Genomic DNA, 11,130 nt, shown 5'->3' with positions numbered 1-11,130 from the left:
CAGGCTTCTTTTATCTTAATTCTCAAAGGTGGTGGGGGAGGAAAGTCAAATATTTCCTCATTCTGATCAGGCTCCAGATGGGATGTGTTAATGTCTGCCTCCCTGCCATGATTCACAGGAGAGTCTGGTCAGGGAGTTTCCTGTGAGCTAAACAAAGTTATTATTTTAGCTTGGTGCTCATTACCTGGGATGCAGGGCTCCCAGAGATGGGACTTTATGTACAAGCTTATAGTCAACATTCCTTTAGTGGTTAACTCATAATAGGTAGAATGCAAAGGTTCCTTCTTTATGATGCATTCAGGCCAAAGCTTGGAACTGCAGGGCACCCAGGGACCGCAGGAAAGTCCCCACGAGGTGCCCACTCCACTCCCTCACAACTGTCTTGCTGACTAAGCAGCCTGTGTCTTGACTCCCGGGGGGCACCTGTTTGCCCTCTTCTCTCAGACAATGCTGGTTGTAAGATCTAGATTGGGCTGAGGCAGAAAAGGAGAGACAACTTCAACGGAAGTAGGTGACCTTTATTCAGGCAAGAAGGGGCGGCAGTCGGCCAGCGACCCAGCTGAGCCTGAGAGGGATCAGGGAGGCTTCATATTCAAAGGGAGGTTTGTGGAAGTGATAAGGGAAATGTTAGTCAGGCGGGTTGTTTTGGGTATTCTTTAGTTGAGATGGCATGTGTAACTGGGCAGGGGGTGATAAATCCTCTGGACAAGGGGTGATAAGTCCCAGGTAGATGCAACCAGCCTGGAGCATCAGGGCGGGACCTAAAGTTTGGTTTTGTTTTCCCGAAGTTAGATGATTCAGCAATGGCCTCTGAGACTGCTGTTTTCTTTTCTAGGCCCAAAGATTCTTTCACTTGTCAAAAGCAACACTCACCTGTGCCTCTCCCTGATCAGGCCCAAGCAAACCAGCTGCCCTCACCTGAAAGGGTGTTAGTCTCTCAATCATGTCCCTGTGACCCCATGGACTGTAGCCCACCAGGCTCCTTTGTCCATGGGATTTTCCAGGTAAGAATACTGGAGTGGGTTGTCATTTCCTTCTCCAGGGAATCTTCTCGACTCAGAGACGGAACCCAGGTCTCCTACATTACAGGTGTATTCTTTACCATCTGAGCCACCAGGGACATGCATAAGAAACTGCTACCTCCCAAAACTGGGGTCAGAAGGCTGGGCATACGGTTCAGGCTCTACAAGGCATTTCACATCCTCCTAGTATCTCCTCTTGTGTCCCTAAGAAGCTCTTACATCTCAGGACACCTCTAACCAATACCCTCTTGTGGTGGGAGCTAGTGCTCAGCAGTTAATATTTTCAGCCCAGAGAGACACAGCCTGTGCTTTAGACCATGGCAAACCCTCCCAGCTAGCCCCAGTCCAACCAAATCTCTCCTGTTCCTCAGATCCCATGGCCAACAGGCAGTCCCTGAGTCTGTTCAGCAGACAGGCTCTCACAGTGTCCAGCGCTGAGGCTTCTCCCACCCCCGTGTTCCCTAGGCCCTAAATGATGAGCCCGCACTCCTGGGAATGGAGGGTATCCTGTGCGCTGTTTCTGAGGCTGCTGCTTGGCCTTCTTCCACCTTCAACCAGAGCAGGGAGCTGGCTCGTGCAGGTCTGTGAGTAGGGGGAGGAGGGGACGAGCGGTCAGTCCCTCCGACTCCAGTGGGCTGGGCCCTGCGGGAGGAGGTGCTGGGGGCTGAGAGCGGGCTTGGCCTGCTCAGCAGTCAGGACTCGGGGCGCATTCGGGGGAGGCTGAACCTACTGGGGAGTGGTGACAGTGTTGATGGTGACAAGCTGTTTCCATCTCTGTATGAGCTGGTCCAGTTCACCAAATTCTCCCAAAATTAACACCCGTATATAAACACTCTTCCTCTGGCAACAGGGGTGGGCTGAGTGTTTTCCAGGAAACTCCTCGCTAACCTCTGGGAAAGATTCTGACAGAGTCTCTGATGAATCAACAAACATCCGCTTTGCTTAGGAATCAACAAGGACTCCCTGTTTGGCACACGGATGTCAATGCTATGTAGCAGCCTCGAAGGGAGGGGAGTGTGGGGTAGAAAGGACGCATGTGTGTGTTTGGGTGAACTGTTCCCCTTGGTGTCACTTGAAACTGTCACAACACTGTTTGTTAACCGGCTACACCCCAAATACAAAGCAAAAGTTAGAAAAGAGAACAACATGTGACCAAACACAAAAAGAAGACACTGGATGACCTGAACGTTGGCTTCAAAAGCGCATTTTGGTAACACAGAAAACTACAGTATTTTAAAATCCTAGTTTATGATTTAGAATCTATGATATTTAGGTGACTGATCAATTGTTTAATACACACACTGACAAAAATACAAGCTAAAGGCTAACCAGTTTTAATATCATAAATTTCACACTACAGTCTAAAGCCAGGGCACATAAGTCTATTTATCAGTCTCCCTCCCTCCAACTCCCTCTCTCTATCATTTTAAGATTCGTGTCACAGTGAGCTTGCTCCAGCTTTCCTGCAACACACACCCTTCATTCTGTGGGAGAAGTGATAACACTCGTTTACACTAGTGTAAGTGAGGAGGTGACGCACGGTGACAGAAGGAAGGAGACTGGCGGGGGGCTCGGCCTGGCCTCGGCCTGGGGGCTTTGCCCAGATCCTCATTCCCTCTCTCACTGCTGACAATAACAGGGCCCTGGAGAAGCCTGTGAGGGGCCCTGGCCAAGAACCTTCATGCACATCTCGCCATTTACATCCTGAGCATGGAGTTTTTGCAAAGATCTTCAAATTTCTGTTTTTTCCTGACTTCTTTAGTCTTCATTAGTCTTCTCACCAGGGGTGTTGTTAACTAAATCAGCCTATATTTTTAATATTAACATATATTATTGATAAGTAAATATTATATTAAAATAACAATAATACATAACATTTAATATTTATTTACATTATATGCATATATTTATGTAGCATTATGTTGTACTAAATTAAATTAATAAATATAAATAAACTAGCATAGCGATATGAGTATATATTACTCCTCAGAGGCAGATCTTTGACTTTTATGCAGTCAACTCTGCCGACCATATATTGTTTGCCAGAAAAAAAAAGAAGACTGAAGCCAGAGTGAAAAGTGAGGGGAAGGCAGGCAGAGAAGACCCAACCTGAAATTACAGGGAGGCATAATTAAATCACTCAAGTGCAACAAGAAGTGTGTTCCCAAGACCAGCCTGAAGTGCACAGTCTTAGTGAGGGGAGCGGATGCGACCCCGCACCCAGGTAATGGGCACCTTCTGGGGTGGGGTGAGCGGGAGGGAGCCTCCTCCTGGTGTCTCTCCGCCAGGTCCTCTGCGGACTGCTCGTCCTCCCCAGGCTCTGCTGCGCCCTTTGTGCTTTGCCGCCAGGAGGCCCGTTTCCTGCCCTCCACTGTTCCCCACCTACCGTCTCTCTTTCCTGGATTCTCTGGGCTGCTACCGGCCAGGCTGGAGGCACAGGGATCACAAGACCTTCCCTGCAGCCCGTGAGCTGTCCTCGCCCCGCCCTCCTCCTTTAGCGCTGGGTTAACGGGGTGCCTGGTGTTCATTACTGAGACTTTCCTTGCTCGCAGTTTCCTCCATTCCTGGTGGTGGGATGCGCAGGGCAACTAAAGCCATTTCTGAATTTCCCTGAAGGTGGATGCTAGATGAACCTAGTTTGCTTATAGCAGAATCATGTTGTTCTAAAGAAAGATTTTTATATTCCTATTGAAAACCACTGGAAAACCCCCAAACAGGAAATGGTGACACCTCAAAGTCATACTGTTACATGACAAAACCAAGTTGTAAAACAACACACACATTATTTGTCTAACTGAACTAAAAATGAACCTATGTTATCTGTGTGTAAATAAATATATATTTGAAAAAAAATTTTTTTTAAAAACTGGAGGAATATATACAAATGAACCACAGATACTTTGATAAGGGTGAGAGAGAAATTCTATTTTACTCTAAATTATCCAGTTTTTGTATGTGTGTGTGTGTACTTTTAACTCAGGAGGAACTTGAACAAGGGTGTATATTGTTTGTATTTAAATAAATACTTTACATACGATTGTACCGAACCAGCTTATCATAAAAACTGAACCAATGTATTTCGGAGTCAAGCAAATGATAAGCTGTGTAGAAGAGCGTGAATATCTGCTGAAGGGCTAGAGACAGAAAGAGCACACGAGCAGCACAAACAGTGAAATGCTGGCTGCAAGCTGCTGTCCCCTCCAGTCACTGGGTCATTCCCTGAACACTGGCTGGGTTTAAGGCAGCCTGGAAGTCAGTCACCTGTCCAAGGCAAGTCTGAATTCATGCCAGGCCCATAGTAAAGACAATTTTTATTTAGTAGCTCTCAGAGGTAGAAAATGTTATTCTCTAAACTTATTTTGGCCCGTTCTATAATGGATTGTTCCATTAAAAACAAAACACTCAAACCAACATTAAAAACCACCCTTTTGGTGTACCTGAAAGCTTTTGCCATTTTAGAGCTTTCTCTTTTGCTGTCATCTCTTAAACATGTAAAATAAATACAGTCAAGTCCCCTCAGGAGGGGCTACTCAGGGAGCTCTGGGCCTCAGTCGTTCCTAGGAATAAAAGTGGCAAAGAGCAGTTTTGCTCCAGAACTCTCAAGGCATTTTGGTGTGGGATAATCGGGACCCGTGGAAAGCATATGATAGCCTGATACTGTTTCTCACATCTGCCACAGCTCCGTGATTTTCAATATCTTACTTTCTGTAACCAAAGATTGAGAATGCTCAGGAGAGAGCATAAATATAACTACATACTCGTTATAAATAGCATATAAGTAGAAAGTATAGTTAGGTGTGAGTCTAACTTAGCTTAATATCCTAGTTCCTGTGGCTCTCAGTCCATAAGGCTCAGACTACATTCCTCGGGCACCTCTGCAGATTGGACAGTAGGTGGCGCTTTCAGCCTGTTTGAAACAGTTCTCGGGCTTTGGCTTGTTTACTTGCTTTTTAACTGTTTTACCACCATTGCACAGAAAACAGAGTAATTTGGTACATAAGTGTATGAAGTCCAGATCAATGTCATGGGAGCAATTCCAGAAGAACACAAAGCCATATAACTGGATCTGTAGGAAGCATTTACAAATATCCACAGAAAAGACTTTACCTCTCCGTAGATTCAAACTGAAAACAGAAAGTGAAAGTCACTCAGTCATGTCCGACTCTTTGGGATCCCTTAGACTGTAGCCCGCCAGGCTCCTCTGCCCATGGAATTCTCCAGGCAATAACACTGGAGTGAGTTGCCATTCTCTTCTCTAGGGAACCGTCCCAACCCAAATTATCCAGTAACAAAACGTTTTTAGCGTTTGTGTCACAGATGCTCTTTGCTACCTTGATTCCTGGTAATGACAGAATCTCAGGCTGACCTGGGACCCGCCCTAAAGTAGTTTGTGTCCTGTAACCCTGGTCAGACACATAGACTTTAGTTCGGTTTTCTTGTTTGGAAACAATTTGACCTAGCTGTTCACAAGCGAAAAACAAACTACTAGACGTTAAAATGTTCCGGTACAGTCAAGTGCTCTTGATTCTAGGAACTTCAAAGGATGTTTTTAAGCCTTGTCAGCCACCAGCTTCTCTTGATTCTGAAAGCTGGGTTTACTAGGGTTTACTAGGGACCGGCAGCAGTGGAAGTGTGATGAAATCACTGCAGCGGTGCTGCGCTTCAAAGCACAGGGTCTGTACAGACTAGGAACAAAGATAAAATATTCTGAAGGGGTGAATCCAGGGCATTTACTCTTATCTGAACAAAAGCTTGTGCACAGACACATTTTAAGCATCACTTCAGGGAGGCCACAGGCTCCCTGGGCTCTCCAGATCCCTCAGGTGAAGAGCTCCTGGCCTGGGAGTGAAAGAAAGCAAAGGCAGCCCTTCCATCTTCCCCATTCCGACCTCTGGTCCCATCACATTCCGACCTCTGGTCCCATGAGAGGGACGGTGGACGCTCAGCGCTGTCCCAGCCGCACGGCTGCCAGAGGAGTTACAGGAGCAGACCTGCCCAATGGCGCCGCTGCTTGCTGCCTGCTGCCGGGCGCTGTGAGAAGGCCCCAAGGAGATCTAGGAAAGCAAAGGGGAGTCCAACTCAGCAGAGCAGCCCCGAAGCACAGGGAGTTAAAGAAACAGGAAGCACGAGTCAGGTCAAGGAAGGACCCCTTTCTGACAGCTGCGCTGATAAGGGCTGTGGCTAAAGCGTCCCGCTCCCTGTGCACGCGTCTCTGCGTCTGCAGGCACTTCCGGTTTGCCTCACCGTGAGCGGGGGCTGCTTGTGAGAAGGCAGATCTTTTTTTTTTTTGCCATCAATAAACTGTCTTTTCCGCGCTGTCAGCCCTGTAATCTGGCACTATATGCTTATCTTGTCTGAGGAAAAACATGGAAAGATACTGAAAAAAAGCTACAAAATTTGAGGCTTTGTAGAAGGGAATTAAAAGAGAATGGGTCTCATGAAGAGTAACTCCTTTCAGATGGAGAAGCTGAGAGGAGAAAGAAATTGATTTAAGAAAAGATCTTACTATTAGAGCTGAGGCCTTCTGCCATTTAGTCAAATTTGGTTTTCTGCATGCAGGGTCACCTTATACAGACTCGTACAGACACACAATACAGCTACCATCTCCACTGATACACAGTGGGGTGCCCTGGCCACGGCTTCAGACCACCTTGTGGGCACTCAGGATGCTCAGGACTCTGTCTTATGTGTCTCTGGGAAGTGACTCCCAGGACGTCCATCCACTGAGCCTAGTTCTACTCTGTTTTCAAGCAGCCCTTTCAATCCCTGAGGCCAGCGCCCCTCTCTCACCACATAAAATGTCCCCCCGTGTGTCACTGCTCCTCATCAACATGGCTGCTGCTTTTATAATCAGTCTTAAGATATGGTCACCTGATTCTGTTATTTTTTATTATGCTGAAGTCAATCAAGTGTCTTATATCTTACTAGCATTTTAATCGGAGAAGGCGATGGCACCACACTCCAGTACTCTTGCCTGGAAAATCCCATGGACGAAGGAGCCTGGTGGGCTGCAGTCCATGGGGTTGCAAAGAGTCGGACACAACTGAGTGACTTCACTTTCACTTTTCACTTTCATGCATTGGAGAAGGAAATGGCAACCCACTCCAGTGTTCTTGCCTGGAGAATCCCAGGGACAGGGGAGCCTGGTGGGCTGCCGTCTACGGGGTTGCACAGAGTCAGACACGACTGAGGCAACTTAGCAGCAGCATATTAATATGTCAGATTCAGAGAAATAATTCAAGGATGAAGTCAACTGATTATCCTCCTATCCATATGAAGTATATAAATATAATCTCTGGGAGATGGTGAAGGACAGGGAAGCCTGGTGTGCTGCAGTCCATGGGGTCGGAAAGAGTTGGACATGACTGAGTGACTGAACAATGATAAAATATTATCTCAATTGATAATGAATGTACAGTGCATAGGGGAAAGTGGGAGAAAAGTGTTTTAAAAATTGGATCAAGCTTAGCTAATAAAATTAGCGGTTGCAAATGTTGTTTGAGGGAAGAACATAATGAACTATGAATTAGGAAATTTTCCTCTTATGTGAAAGGAAAAAAGCAAAAGCCACGGAACTTTCTCATGAGTAGACATATTTATTTGTTTAGAAACTGCTTATTTTCTGTCAACCAATTTCCATTTTAAGAGTTTGTGGGGTTTCCATAATGGCTCATGGTAAAGAATCCTGCCAATGCAGGAGACATGTGTTCAATCCCTGGTCCAGGAAGAACCCACATGCCTCAGAGGAACTAAGGCCATGCACCACAACCATCAAGCCTGTGCTCCACAGCCTGGGGGCCACAGCTCCTGAGCCCACACTCTGCCACCACTGAAGCCTGGGGGCCCTGGGACCCACGCTTCATAACAAGAGAAGCTGCTGCAACGAGAAGGCCAGGCACCACAACCAGAGTGCTCCCCGCTCACCGCAACCAGAGCAAACCTGTGCAGCAGCAAGGACCCAGCACAGCCCCCACCGAAGAAAAGAGCCTGTGAAAGAACAGCTGAAGCCCACCCAGTGCTGTGCCTACCCGTCCAGTGGCCTGAGCAGTGGGCACTGCAGGCCAGCCTTCAGGGGAAACTGCGGAGTAGGCAGTGAGCTCGCTGCCCACCTGTGGACTAGGCCAGCACCTCAGATCCAGTAGCGTTGCACTGAGCTGCTGAAGTGACCCATTCATGGTGAAGTCCTCCTTGGTCACAGCTTGCTCAGCTGCCACCTGCTCTTCCCTTTTAATCTCTTCAGAATCTGCAGACGTAGAGATCAGGCATGACCTCCCAAGAGTGTTCACAGGAAATGATGCCGCGCACAGGCAGAACTTCCCAGGTGAGCATCTGCCAAGTCAGACCCACGGACTGAGCTCCCTGGTTGCCGGGAATGGGTGGTTTCCAGAGTGCAGAGGAGAGTCCGTGTCACACAGACCGATGGTAAGAAGTTCACATACATGCCCCTGGGAGAGGCTGGCGGTCAGCCCTGGGCTTGTAACCACCAGGAGTCTTGGCTCCTGGAAGCTGCCTGGGTCTGGTTGGTGGAGGCTCCAGGAGCGAAGCGTCAGCAAACTGCAGCTCAGCTCGCTGGTTAAGGTTCCTGGAGGACGCAGCAGGGACAGCAGCTGGGTTTTCAGTGGCAACGATGGCATGAGCTGCCTACAGAAGCTTCTCCCAGGTTCTCTTCGCATTCCTAATGTAGACGCCGCCACTTTTCCTTCTGTAGATGTACTGCTCCATTGGGAAGTAAAGGTCCGTGCTACCTAAGAGGGCCCCTGCTGCAAGGAACGTGATGACGTCGTCCTTCATTTGCTGGACAGCAAGGACCCAGGATAGTGTAAAAGATTCACTTCCCGTTATGACAAGAATCCAGACAGTGCCATATGGACCACTGTCTGAGTAGCGTGGGAAAAGCCTGAGAAGATATGTTAGAGAAGCCAGATAATCTGATAAAACAAACTTGACTTTCATTCAGTTTGTAGAAATAACACTGTGAGTTTTATTCTTTTGAAGTTTAAACTTTTTTTTGTAATGTCTTGGCATTTCTGAGAAACTTGTAATACATGTACAAGGTTCAAGAACCTAGAAATATAAAATAATTTATATTCCATTGTTCTTCCTACCCCCTCCCTTCTTGTCAAGGCCCTGCTGCTTCCACAGTCAGCCACGTGTTTTGTTTCTCAGGAATAGCTTCCGGAGGTTTATTTGTTTTTTTTTTTTTTTTCTTCTAAGTATTTGTATGGCTGTGCCTGCGGGACCTTGTTCATGGGAACTCTTAGCTGTGGCATGTGGGTTCTAGTTTCCTGACAAGGGATTGAACTCAGGCCCCTACAATGAGAGTGCAGAGTCTTAGCCCCTGGATCAGGAGAGACGGCCCAGAATGTCATTTTATGGATACACAAGCAACTATGAATATCTATTTCTTCTTCACTCCACATGTGGTGCTAATGGTAAAGAACCCACCTCCCTGTGCAGGAGACATAAGGGACTCAGATTCAATCCCTGGGTCTGGAAGATCCTCTGGAGCAGGAAATGGCAACCCACTCTAGTATCCCTGCCTGGAGCATCGCCATGGGCAGAGGAGCCCGGTGGGCTACAGTCCATAGTGTCACAAAGTGTGGGACGTGACTGAGTGACTGAGCACAACCACATTTAAAACCATACATGGTCACACAGTGTGCACAGTGTTTTATGGTATCTTGCTTATATTCAGCTGAGAATATCTTGGGGAATATTCTCTCTTGGGACACTATTTTCCACAAATCAGTCCAATGAATAGATGATGTACTATAATATGCTTTACTGGTCCACGTTGGAATAAACACTAATATAAAATGACATCTTGACATCACAATAAACAATGTAATGCATAACCTTAGCCTAATTTATTCCATTGCAGGAAAATGTATAAATTTCTAATGCATTAGGAATTTCTACAAATCTAATGGATTTGTAGCCTGAAGTATTTCTAACTGAAATGTAGCATCTGATATGATGTTGCTGGTAAACTAGCACGTTGCTGGATTCCCCGCCCCGCTCCCGAGGAGCTATGCAATGATCATTTCTCTTTCCTTAAGACTCAACCTCTCCTCTCCCAGATTTCTCCCTGATCTGTTTTTAAAAACATTCTCCAACCTCTTCTGCCCTTGTGACTTCTCTACAATCTGCTCCTCTTCTTAGCACTGTCCTTCATTCTCACGCCCTCATTGCCTGGCCTGGTCTCTACCTGCCATCTCAACATTGCCCATCATTGCTCCACCCACTCCCCTGGAGATGGTATCAGTACGGCCAGATGGTTGAGTATAGAAAAATGGTTCGTGGATGATATTGAATCACTGAGCCTGGATGAGGAGACATCCACAGGGGAGTCTAAGGTAGCTGGGGAAGAAGGAGAATTTAGGTTTTATCTGTGGTCTTCATTCAGGGGAAGATGCTACAGGGCCCACCAGGGAAGGAGAAGTCCGAGTCAGAGGTTAATACTTGGGAGGTGGTGTCCAGAAATTCCAGCAGGAGCTCTGGAGAGAAGAGTGAGGGAGACCGCCTGCTGTGAGGCTGCTGTGAGTGTCGGGCAGGGACACACACGGGGCAGCAGAGAAAGGAGCAGGAAGGTGATAACAGGCTTCCCAAGGGAGGGAGGGTGTCAGGTGATAGTGATGTGCACACAGTTACACATGTCACGGAGATGAGGGAGGATGGAAAAGAGCCAGTGAGAGGGAGGGCGGATGCAACTAACACATCCTGTACGCTGTTTCCTGAGAGGCCAAGAGCAGAGGCCGAGAGAGAGGCTGAGCCAGAGCACAGGACACAGTGAAGGAGACATCAAAGTTGATAAATAAAAACATACGTGTTCAAATCAAGATTGTGTTAAAACACTCTTTTAAGGAATACAATTGGGATTTTAAGGAACTCCTTTTAAGGAATATAGAAATAAAATTGCAGGTGAGATATTAATTCTTAGATGATTCACAAGAATGACTCCCCTGCCTAAAGAGTGACACCATCAGAAGCAGTTCTGTGCAGAGGTGAGCAGGGAGATGGCACAGCACAGTGGTGGAGACACGTGGTCGATGGAGATGCTGGGCCTTCACGGGGGGAGGGGGGTCCTGTAGACCCCACACGCTGGTGT

At 47.2% G+C, this 11,130-nt stretch overlaps 1 pseudogene across 1 annotated transcript; it reads right to left on the bottom strand.

Moving 5' to 3' along the window:
* Positions 1-3,521: 3,521 nt before the first annotated feature.
* Positions 3,522-9,114, bottom strand: LOC147374747 (small ribosomal subunit protein uS2 pseudogene; annotated as a pseudogene). The gene has a single exon (XR_015154238.1). The product of XR_015154238.1 is annotated as a small ribosomal subunit protein uS2 pseudogene (transcript).
* Between the last annotated feature and the right edge of the window lie 2,016 nt (positions 9,115-11,130).

Source organism: Bos grunniens, chromosome 3 (assembly GCF_055505025.1).
Source record: "Bos grunniens cultivar Pamir isolate PY7600 chromosome 3, Bosgru_T2T1.0, whole genome shotgun sequence".
In the NCBI taxonomy this organism is placed as follows: Eukaryota; Metazoa; Chordata; class Mammalia; order Artiodactyla; family Bovidae; genus Bos; species Bos grunniens.
This window is presented reverse-complemented; position numbering and strand designations above follow the sequence as displayed.